The sequence below is a fragment of the Ursus arctos genome, unplaced genomic scaffold, assembly GCF_023065955.2.
Source record: "Ursus arctos isolate Adak ecotype North America unplaced genomic scaffold, UrsArc2.0 scaffold_3, whole genome shotgun sequence".
NCBI lineage: Eukaryota > Metazoa > Chordata > Mammalia > Carnivora > Ursidae > Ursus > Ursus arctos.
In genome coordinates, this window is record NW_026622985.1 from 26,387,635 (window position 1) to 26,400,471 (window position 12,837).

Below are 12,837 nucleotides of genomic sequence, written 5' to 3' on the forward strand. Positions count from 1 at the left end.
TATCTTTCTCAATTTAAGTGTGAAATATTAAACTGGATTTTAGGGGAGGTGTACCTAGAGGTAGTGTCATCAGAATAACAGCACAGAGGTGACACATTTTTATCAGAGGAAAATCTGCTCAGCTAAGGCTCAAGTACCCAGGAACTGGAGTGAACATTTGACTATATACAGAAATATGCACAAGCACCAAGGTAGAAAGTATTCCAGAAAGCACTGCAACAAAAGCCTTAAGAAGGAGGTAACTAACTCATGACTGAGACCCTGTTTTCAGAATGCATCAAGCTACTGAAATATCTATGTGACAGTGGAGTAAATTGGGAAGGGGGTAATTTCTAGCACTCTTTTTAGAAACAAGTTCTCTGAGAATTAATTAGGTCAGAATATATATGCTTTTTCCAGTAGCACATTAACTTGTCCACAGACTGAAATAAAATAGCTTTTTGGGCCATTTCCCTAACTATTCACATAAAGTATTTTCTATCTCCTTAGAATAATAAAGGGTGTTCATTTTATGGCCAATAAGGATCACATTTAACATTTAATATTTCTGATGGAGCTAATGGCAGAGGTTCAAATTATGACTCTTAAAATTCATTTGAGTTAGGGAAGAAGAGTGCAAAAGGAAGCAAAGCAAAAGCATTCTCCATCTTTATTACCATGAGTGAGAATTACTGATTTTATCCTTTCCTCGCAGTGATTCTGTATTGGTAACTAGGTATCCATAGCACTGATGGTCCTTCAGCTGAGTTTTGACATTTACAGAGCACGGAAATTTATGAGGTTTCTCAGAACCGTGCTAAGTTTTAGTGGGAAGGGCAGTGAGTCAGAAGTCAGGCCCATTTGGGCCAAGGATTAGCTCTGGTTCTTTGGTCACCAATTAATCTCTCTAAGCCTTAGGTCTCTCAAAGTCAATGCCAATAGGATATTTAACCTTCCATGTTTATTATAAGGATTAGAGAACCAAAATAAAGCATTTTTAAAGCAGCAAAATAAAAAATGAACACAATTTATTTTTACTTTGATACTGCTCACATAAACACTATAACAAAAGAATATGAAAAATTAACACATGGTGTTATTATTGTAAACTTTTCTAGCATAATCTGAAAGAAATATTACTTTTAGTTATGTAACTAACCAAATTATAAACTTGTTTACAAATACAAATTTATCATAGGCACTTGAATATTAAAATTATAATGTGAAACTTGACATACGCCTAGAAAAAGCACAGGAGAATCCCTTAAGTATTATTTAGATATATTTTGATTAAAAATTAGGTAATAATCCAAAACAAATATGCTCAGTAAAAGATATATACTCTATTGCTACAAATCACAGAAAATGCTATTAAAATTTGTATATGTAATTATTTCTCATAAAATGGAAGAAGCAGAGAGAAGTGATGGTGTGGTTGAAAATACTGTTATGTGTTATTATAAATTTCTTTTCCTAATAAAACATTTTACAAAACTGACAAAAGATACAGGAGGTACCCATCAAAGTAAGAAACACTTGATGTCTGGGAACATGTGTCCAAGTTAATAAGACAACACCAAGGTAGGTAAGTTCTTCCAACCTCATGTTTAATATTTGATTTACAAGGTCAAGGATTAAACTTCATAGCAGTGAGGTTAAGCATGTCAGTTATGATTCAAGAGAAGATGAAAAACTACACTCTGTCATGGTGTCAGATAATGTGTTCAAAGCTGGCCTTTTTGTTTTCCCTTTTTCTTTTAAATGTAACTCTCATCCGAATTTCTGGGTTATCTATCATGTAATTCTATATTGTCACATAACTCTATTAAAGGGTAAAACATTGAATTTCCTTTCCAGCCTACTGACAACGGAGCCTGGAATAAACATAATTTCATTTCTGAATAGGGAAGTAAAAGACACTTCTTACATACGAAGTTTATAGTGTAAAATTTATACCCATTACATACAGTAATGGGGAGCAAAGGTGTTGATGTCAGACAGAACTATTATCTCTGGCTCTGTCTTTTATTAATTCTGGGCCTAAGGCGATTCCTAAATCCTTCTGAAACTCAAATTCGGATGCTCTAAAAAAATATCCATTAATTTCATTTTTCCATTGTTTATAGTTGCCACAGTAAAACCATTCTTTCCTATACTGATGAGTATCTCTTGTGCCAGTGGAACTGCTTGCCTATATTTTCATCAGTGGAAATTAGGATGGGTGTTTGAAATTTATCTAAATGCCATGGACTCCCAAAATGCAGTGAAAATTTTTCTTACCTATAGCTAGACCACAGTCTAGTTCAAAAGCTTTCCTGAAAAATATCACTAATTATAGTATGCGTAACATTTCTCAACTAAAACAGACTATCCCTTTAATATGTCTGATAAATTCAATGTGATTGATATAAAGACACACCCACATTGCTGTTTTTGTTATCTTGTGAGCAAGACCTATTAGATGTGTGAAGATATTAACTCACTGTAAAAACAAAACAAAACAAAACTCTGTGTTAATATAACTGAATAATCACATCCTAGGTTGTCATATGTAACATATCACATGTACAACCTCTGGCTGGGCTTAGAGCCTTTTGAAATCTGACTGCTACTCAATGATTTTCTGTTTTAAGAGTGCTAAATAGATCACATGTGCAAGTAATAAGACCAGAAATCCTAAGACCAATGTACACAATTAAACTTCAGAGCTTTATATGTCTTACTTGGGCTGAAGTGATTTTCATTTTTAGAAATCCATGAACAAAAATCTAGCTGCATGGATTCTAATTGCTTTAGCAGATACTATGACCATATCATATAAGTTATTGGGCCATATTTTATTACATGATTGCATCAGTTTTCAGCAACTATTTTTAGCTTTCAAGACCACTCTTTCCCCTTTGTCTTTTGGATTTCCTGAATGTTATTAGACTGTGGTGAGGTAAGGCATTAGAGGAAATAATAACTGTGCTAATGTCTAATCCAAAGTCTTATAAATTATAAACCATTGGTGACATCATGGCAATAAATTTCCTAAATCTCAATCTTCCCCAAGTAATAAATTTAGGTAACAAAGTGGTAATTTCAGTTGTTTTATTTAATGATTAAAACATAGATGATGTTTGTAAAAAGAAAGAAAAAAGGAAATCCTACATATATATGATAGAATGACCATTTAGGGTGGGAAACCAAATAAAATTAAGTCAAACAAATACATGGACAGTATTTAAAAACATATTATTCTATTTTTTTTTTTTGTTTTCCAAATTGCTCTTACTACTCTCTTGCTCTTCACAAGACACACCTTGTTTGCTAGCTATACTGATTCCTGGTCGCACTAGGCTTTTTCTCATCTCTGTCTGAAACCTCTTTCTTCTCCCCTCACCTACCCTCAGCCCTCAACCCCAAGGTGAACTTCCTTTCCTTTAAGAGTAAATTAAAAAGTCTCTTCCTTGGAGAAGTTTTCAGAGATTCCTACAGATATAATTTATTGGCTTCCTTTGTGCATATTCTAATTAACAATACTACACAGGCAATGACTATATTGGCTTCAGCAAAGATGGGATGTAACAGGATCTCACAGGAAATACTGTGGCGTGCTGTATTTTGCCCAAAGGAGATGATTTTGTGGATCAAATTCATCTGGAATTTACTTTTCCTAAAAAGGTGACTAGATCTATGTTGTGCAATATTATGGCCATATGGGAGCCACATGAGGCTATTTAATTAATTAAAACTAAAAATTCCACTCCTCAGTTACACTAGCTACATTTCAAGTGCTTAACAGTCACACGATGCTTGTGAATACAGGACTGCACAGGTGCAAACATTTCCACTGTCACAGAAGCTCTACTAGACAATGCAGCTCTAGATCCTGAATCCCATTCCCTTAACAGCAAAGAATAAAATTGGAAATCAGGAAGGCGTCCAAGGAAAGAAGACTTGTCATCACATCACAGTCATAGTAAAAAAGGAAAAAAAAAAAAAAAAAAGGTCCATGAAATATACAAGAAGGGATTATACTAAAAACACTAGTTTAATTTTTTATTTTTATTAACCAGGGTTATACTAAGTACCATTTAATGGCAGTACGGATGAATAAATACATGTCCCAAACAGTCCTGGATGTCATTCTTCCATTTGAATCACTTTTTTCTAATCTCTGCAGGTACACGTTTAAGGATATGACCCAGATAAACACAATTGTGTGGTAGAGGCAGGCTATACAATTCAAATATTAAAGCAAGTTTTAAGAGTTTTAAAAATAGTATATACCCTTTAACTTTTCCGTGTATTGTGTCACTATTTATTATTGATACTTGTTATACACTTCAAATATGCGTTTACTCCTACTATAAATGATAAAAAATAAAACCTAGTGACAAAGAGTATAACCATACAGGCCTTTTGTTTTTACATTCCTGTTCCTCGTTAATGATTTTCATTGACCTTATTAAAAAATACTACCCCTCTTAATAGAGACATCTTCATGGAGGGTAAAATTACTAGAACGTTCCTTTGCAGAACTTCAAAAATCTTTCTGAACAATGTAATCTTTTTCCTGTGCATCCTGTCATTCCAGTGTTAAATATTCCACTTCACCATTTTGTACTCAACAGAAGTTACTTCAAGTAGCTCCTGGATACAGGCGAATGGAACAGCAAACTAGAGGAGCTGTTTGGGCTTGCTGAATGTAATTTTCTACTTATTAAATACATAATTTCTCACTGGCATTTCATCTTTGTATCTATTTTAGAAAGTTTTATTTGGCACTAATATAATGTTAATTAATATGATAAATACAGTGAGCTGTGATTAAGAATTATGCTTGAAATGTGAAGGTACAAGAAATAACAAAAGATATGTAACAACAGCACATTTTATAATACAATATTACATTATATACATACAATATTACAAGCTTATAAAGCTATTTGGTGGTTATTTCACTTAACAATGAACATATACTAAGTGTTAATTATGTCCTAGTACTTCAAGTATATTATTTCACTTTAATCTTCAAATAACCCTATTATTATGCCAGCTATACAGAAAAGCAACTGAGACATTTACATGTAATACTCAAAATCATAAGGCTGACTAGTGGTGGAATAAGAATTTGATAACAGAACTCTTTCCAAATCCATGTTTTTAACCACTACATTAAAAAAAATGGGTTTACCACACATAGTATGTGAGCGGTATCCTAAAATAGTAGAAACTGGAAGCCACAGGAGTTCAAATTGGCACTAATTTTCTATTTCTATTTTCTATTTCCAGCATAGGAAAAAAGGCTTTATTTGATTTCACACTTAAAAGATGTATTTTGGTGAGAGATGAGTGTAGCTGTGAGCACACATGTGTGTGTATGTGTGTGCAATGGCTGTGGGTGCAGAGGGTCAGAGGAGCTCATAAGGGAGGGCAGAGGACAGGCAGGCAGATTATTCTATCTAGGGGAAACAGCAAGAATAAAATCCCCTCAAAAATAAATTCATATTTGATAAATAACAAAGTCGAATTTAGACAATGAAGAATATGCACATACATTAAGAGATAAGGCTAAAAAATACATTTGGAATCAAAATGGAAAGTTTTCTCTGCCAAAATAAGCACTTTAATGTGTATTCAGAAGGTGTCAGTGACACAGTGATAATTTTAGCTGGAGAACAAGAGCATCAAAGAGGTGCAATATTATGATGAATCTGACAGTGATGTGAAAGATGATTTAGAGACATACGTGCCTGGTGGCTGGAAAAGAACCATTGCCACTGTCAGGGGAGGGCAGAAGTAGGTCTTTTTCACACATTACAGCAATTTAAAGAATTTTTGTATGCTGTATGCTGTGTCTTGATCAAGTTGTTTGGTCAAGCTTCTTTATAGCTCACATTTTCTAACTTTTTTTCCAACAGAATCCCCTTTCATTTTCCAGCAAAGCTATGGATTCCTTCCTCAAGAAAACTGAAGCTAAGCATATACATGTTTTATAAGCAGTCTTTAAGGATTATTGACTTCATGTGGTAGTCATGTTAAGAGTTTCCAAATCAGTTATTCTATAAAGACCTTTCTATTTCTAACATGGTGTGATTCTATTATCCTATCACTCTGAACTTGGACATCTGCTTCTGGCTCTTTGCCCCCCACCTCCCGCTTGAGCATAATGCAGGGATATCCAGATTTTTAAAATCCATTTTCCTTTTCTTTCTCTATATACTGTTACTTGGAATTCATTTATTTTTATAAATTCAGCTTCTGAACTTCAGTCCCAATCCTTCTGCTATTCTAATCATTCAAACTTAAGTTTCCTGGCCTGTTTGAACCTCCTTATTTTCCACAGTGATTTCAAAGTTGAGAACTATTAAAAGTCCTTGACTCTTCAAAAGAATATAAGACCAATTACAAATAATAAACTTCATAAAAATTAGTATGTCAAAAAGAGTTATTTAACAACGTACATTGTAGGAAGAAAAAAAAGAAATGTAACCCTGGTCTCTCATACTGAATGTTATACGAATAAAGCAAATACAATTTGCTGCACTGATTATAATGTATTAGTCCTGCCTTAGATTTAGCTAGGACTTCAGCCATATTATATCATATTAGAATTTTATCTTTCTCTGCAGTAAACTTAAACATCACTGCAAATAAATGACTATTAATTAGAATATAAAACAAAAGCAAACAAAAAAAAAAACTCTGAAAGACTGAAAGATAAGTTCAAGAAAAGGATTTATACCTATAAGGACTTTTAAGTCTGAGTATACTAACAAAGCCCTATTTTCATATTAATTAAGTGTTTTGAGTAGTGTTTCCCCCCCCCCTTTTTTTTTTTTGAGAGAGAGTACATGTGGTGGGGGAGGGGCAAATAGGGAAGGAGAGGGAAAGAATCTTAAGCAGGCTCCATGCCCAGTGTGGAACCTGACGTGGGGCTTGATCTCACAACCCTGAGATCATGACCTGAGCTGAAATCAAGGCTCAGACTTTAACTGACTGAGCCACCTAGCACCCCTTCTTTTGAGTAGTTTTAGATGTATAAGAAATGTAATATTTAGTTTTAAATCCAAAATGTAGTCATTTGATGCTAAAATATTTAGTCAATAATTATTATTATACTTATTCAATAACTACCACTACTTTTTTTATATGTACACCCTGGAAAGGTAATTTTCCTCAGCAAGTAAAGCTACAAAACCAACTATAACAACTATAACCAACTATAACAACTGTTATAACAAAAATAAATGTTATCTATTAAATAACAAAAAATATGTCAGTTATATAAAATATTGTCCAGTTTAATATTCATGAGCTATGATCATTCTCTAGATATATTTATACAGACTTCTTATTGAATATAATTTCTGTTCCTGAGAAATTCTTAGGATCCAAAACAGAAAGAAGGATAACATCATCAGGGTAGACAATATTTCCATTAAGTTCATCTACAGGTTAAAAACCTAAGTAGGGATGGTTGGCTCCTAGCCCCACTGATTTCAATGCTATAATCTGTTCAAGCATTGCATTAGTATAGCAGAAATCTTACCTCTGAAATTGGTCTCCAGAGATCACATGGCTTTACCATGATCCAGAATATTCCTGTCATTTGTATTTTAAGGTAGATATGATCAAATATTGTTTATGGATTATGAAATCTAGATGTTATGACTCATTGTACCAATTATTAATCTTTTTGAAGTGCCAATATTCTTATCTATGAAATGGAAATAATGGAAATAAACCACAGCCCTAAGGATTAAATGAAATAAATGGTGTTTTAACATAGAGAAGCATATTTAACCATACGGAAATCTAGTTAATTGTAATTATCATAAATATATTATGAATGGTATATCTTTGCTATGATAACATGTTGATATCTCATTTTTGGTGATAACAATAGCTAATACCTGTTAAGCAACTATTAGCCAAGCACAGTCTCCTAAGTGCTTTGTAGGTATTACTTTTTACTCTCACAATACCCCTGAAATACACAGTGTGATTATCCTAATTTTGTAGATGGAGTAACAAAGAGGAAAAGTGACTTGCCGAAGGTCACATTGCTAGTATATTATTGAGCCAGGTAGCCAATTTCTAAGGTCAAGAATAGCTAGAGAAATTAAAGAAGCCTAATTTTTTTGTACTTGATTTGCACAACCATGTTACTTCATGAATACACATCATACATAAAATGTTGTCATAATAATATCTCTTAATTCAACTTTACATTCCCTGTAGTTCATACCTAGTTAGGCCTTGAAGTAATCTTAACTGAATTCATCATAACAGATAAAACTGTATTTAATATAGTCCTTGCACTATACTATTAATATAGTAAAGACAAGTAGAAGAAATTAACATATTTCTAACCTTATTTGCAAAAAAATTTATGAAATTACTTTGTTCCCAAGTTTGTGAAAAATTAGTATCACTCTACCCTAGTAACAATATATAGTCCTTACAGCTGGATTAAATAGGATTTGCCCTCTAAATTTAAGGAACCTGAATTTATCTGGGTTCCTCAAACAGTGACATAATTCATCTGCTTTCTGTCATCATTAAAATTAATGATATAAACCAAGGAAAACAGAAAGCATATGTGTTCATACTTCATGCAGATTATGTTTTTAATAGGAGCTTAATTTGAGTTTATGCAGATAACACATACCTGTCATAGTATAATTATTCAGCTATGAATGCTTGTTAACTCCCAAGGTATATAACAATGAAAGGAAAAATTCTATCTTGGCTAGAATGAGAAATTCCAGAACATGAGCAATTTACTCTACAGTGTTTTACCACAGTGAGACCTGATAAAGTAAGTTCAACCAAAGAGCAAATCGCTGCCCTCCCCCAAAAATAAAATAGTGGAAGAATTAACTTGATCTTTCTTTCCATGTGCATTTTAAGTCTTCTATGTTCAAAGAGCATAGTTACTTTTTTATTTGCTATCTTATCACTTCATAAAGCACCAGAATTTTTTTATCCTAAATTGTGAAAGTAGAGCTATTACTTTCTAACAGTTCTTTTTATAAATGTGTTTGTCACATCCATGATTAGATACCACTGGGAATTATTATCAGCTTAAATGTAAATATGTCAACAGAAAGAAGCATATGTACTGTAAGAAGTACTGACATCTACTCATATGGATTCTTTACATTTCAAGATTGTTTCATAGATACTGTCTGGGAAGTAATGAGGCCAATAGAAGTAACATTTTATTTATACCAAGAGATGTTTAAGTGAAACTTGGTCATTTAAGTATTACCATAATCATATCATGTAAGTATATGGTTTTCTTTTAGCAAATTAGGAAATATTTAAATGTTTATTATTTTGGCAGAGGTATTGTAGGAGAGAATACTATAAATTCTTTGTGAGAATATAAGTCTTAGAGAATAGTTTGGGAATTAGAAAGAGCCTCAAAAATGTCCACACGCTTTGATTATTTTACTTTTGGAAATATATACAAATGCAAAGAAAAAAAAGGAAAAAATTAAAACAAGACAAAGTTCATCATGTAATTTAGAATACTGAAAAAAAAAGTTAAATACCAATAAGAAAGGGGTGGTAAATTATGTTATACCTACATAACTGATTATAATACAGGCATAATAGATGTGTCTATCAATTATAATACCTAAAATTAATACCTATGAAAATACTGCCAAAGCAATAATGCAATAATTATGTAAGATGCATAAAAAAAACTGAAGGAAATTCATTATAATATTAAGTCTCTAGCTTATGTTATTTGCATATTTTTTCTATTTATATTGTTTTTCTCTTTCTTAAAATTTTATACAATAATCATGTAGCTCATATATTTAAATAAACAGGGTCTCTACATCTTATTATCAAAGCAAATCTTCAAATTAACAGTGCATGGACTGAATGTGGCCCGGAGACATGCTTTATTTGCTGGAACAAGGTTTTGAAATCTTGAATTTGAATGCCTTTTCATGAGACTTAGGACTTTTCATAGGACAATCCATTTCCACTGTTCCCTATGGTTCTGTGTTTCTTTCATCTTTTTATGTCACCTGCACGGTCACCATAGGCATTTGAGTTTGCAACCCCTATAAAGTATTATAACTTAACTGAATCACCAAAAATACACTGCATTTATACACTATACACTAGTCCTGATTTTTCAGATTTACTTCATATGATAAAGTCCTCAGAAGGAATGTGGTCATGCTCACGTATCTCATGATGGAAGTATTATAAGGTTTAGCAATTAATCACGGTTAAACATAGAAGTTAATGGGGACTTCAAAGTGATGTGAAACTCTAATTATCATAGCATCATAAATTTCCATAGTTTTTTGCTCATTCTTTTCATATAATTAAGTTGATCTATATGCATACTGCTCTTCACTTTTATTTAAAAAATGGACTGTTCCAAATATTTGTATCTAAATTAATTATCCAGATTCCTTAAGAATTGAGCTTTAAGAGTGTATAGTTAACCACTGAAAATTAAAGGCACGGCAGTCCTTACAGAAATACCCAGACATTGGGTGACTTCTTTTTTCAAATTAATGACCATAGAGACATCCTATATCATATGTTGAGTGACTTTTGGGTCTTTATTTCTAATCTATTACAGTAAAAATCTGAATTATTTATAAATGAATCTAACTGGTAGAAGTCAGTTTCTGCCTAACCCAGGCTTCTTTATCAAATAAACAATTATAATTATAATCTGAATAAATCAAGCATTTTTATTGGTTTGTTAAATAGAATGATGTTGAAAATTAAACTGTGCATCTAAAATTACCATTCACGTGGACTGGAAATTTATATCATTCAAAATGACATTTTCAATTAGAGAAAACAATGAATCTTTATTATAAATAATTTTAAGAGAAGTTGAAAGCTCAATATCTTGCTCAGCTTATTCATGGCCATTTATTTTTCTTAAAAAATATACTTTAATCCTTGTCATTAAAAAATTTAAAGTTTCAGGGGTGGGGGAATATTAACATAAAATTTGAGGGTAATAAAACTTAATTACTTTAAGTTATGACATATATTCCTACATATTTTGTGTTATACAAATTCAAAATGAAGAGATAGTTTAAGTAAGCTGAATAAAGAATGCACATGATGTATTTGTGGCATAGAAGAATGGCTCAACTTGAACAATGGACAAATGTGGGAATAAAAGAAAGGGAAAATAGCAAAATTGTTTTCTGTCTAGGCACTAGTGATTTAAAAAAAAAAAAAAAAAACCAAACGCAAAACTGTCACTATCTATCCAAGTCTATTTTTGATCAGTTGATGGGTAATACACATAATTACAATCAGAAAGCCCCTAAATATGTATGCTAATGGAAAAATTGGAATAAAATATGCAAATATAAAAAAAGTTATGCTGGACTACTGATTATGTCTATGAACGTGCATTATGGTTATAAATATGCATATACATATGTATATATACATACATATGCATGTATTTTATATATCTGACCTCATATTTACATTACATATAAACATGTGTACAACTTATTATTATATATTTTAAAATCTTAAGTATGATAGTGGGTTTACAAGTATTTTAAGATATAGATACCCACAGATTATAATGTATGTTAAAGGTTAAGAAAACAGACTTTTTAAAAATTATAATATTGACTAAAAAGTCCCTATTTGCTTCTGCCTTCTTTCTCTTTTTATGCTTCTAACACTATGGTGAACAAGATTGAGGATGACTTGCCTCATGGTGGCAGAAGAAAAACACTTAAAAAAAAAAGATTCTACCTTTGGGGTAGCTTTTTGGTTTGCTTTGTAGTTTTGCTCTAATTCTGCTCCCTTTATCAGTATGTTGTCATCAGCTTCATTATCCATGCCATTGTTGTGTGCGAGCACACTCAGAGGCAAGAAGTAATGCTTTTGAAAGAGCAGAATATATTATATATGTTTCATTCATTTTCAAATGGTGAATTATTTATTTGAGCTGCATTCTAGCTGCAAAGCTAAATAACAAGGATAAGCGGCAGGAAGTGGGAAGTGGAAAGAGCTCATAATGATAACAAAAGAATGGGAAAGATAATGAAAAAGGCAGTGAGTATATTGTGGAGTAGTAAATCCTGAGGAATTTAGGCAATTTCTAATATTATCACTGAAGAATCCTGTAATGCTAAATAAAACAATTGTATTTGCAAAAGAAATATATTTTCTTTTAGTCATCTTTATTTATGATCTTGCATTAAAATGTTACTCTTTAATTTAAAAACAAAAGGTACTATTACATTACCTTGTAAAAATTTAGTCCTGATGTCCTTTTCAAAGGATGTCCTAGAAAATCTAGGCAAAGTATATAATGCTGTTAGTTTTGAACTCAAGGAATACCTGTATGAATCCATTATTAATTCTAACTCACAAAAAATGTAAGCCATCTAAAATCTCCACATGGACAGAAAAACTAAATTTTGAATTTGTGGCATTACTGAAACACTGCAGGTGTCATGCTCTCAGAGCAGTATTCTATACCTACAATAGTACATAGTCAAATGTCCAAATTTTACAGGATCATTTAAATAACATATAATGCCAATTGCTAGTGCTATTCATTACTGTGCCATCACAGTTACAATAAAGAAAATAGTTCTCATCCTCAAAATGTGATATCAGAATTGAACAGTTGGACACTTCAAAAAATATTTTTAAAACATAGAACGTCAAAATGCAAAGAGGTCCAAATTTGATTGAAAACTGATCACTTAAATTATTTTGGCAAATAAACCAATTTCTGATACATACTTTCTATCTTTAAATTTATATTAAAGGGCACTAAATTATGAGCAACTTATGAGAGATGATTTGTAATATATGTTACCTAATATTAACATA

The 12,837-nt window shown here is 31.8% G+C and overlaps 1 protein-coding gene across 13 annotated transcripts in view; it reads right to left on the reverse strand.

The window, feature by feature from the left end:
• SEMA3A (semaphorin 3A) overlaps nt 1–12,837 on the reverse strand; it is an 818,384-nt gene that overhangs the window by 88,023 nt on the left and 717,524 nt on the right. The gene's annotated exons all lie outside the window — the stretch shown is intronic.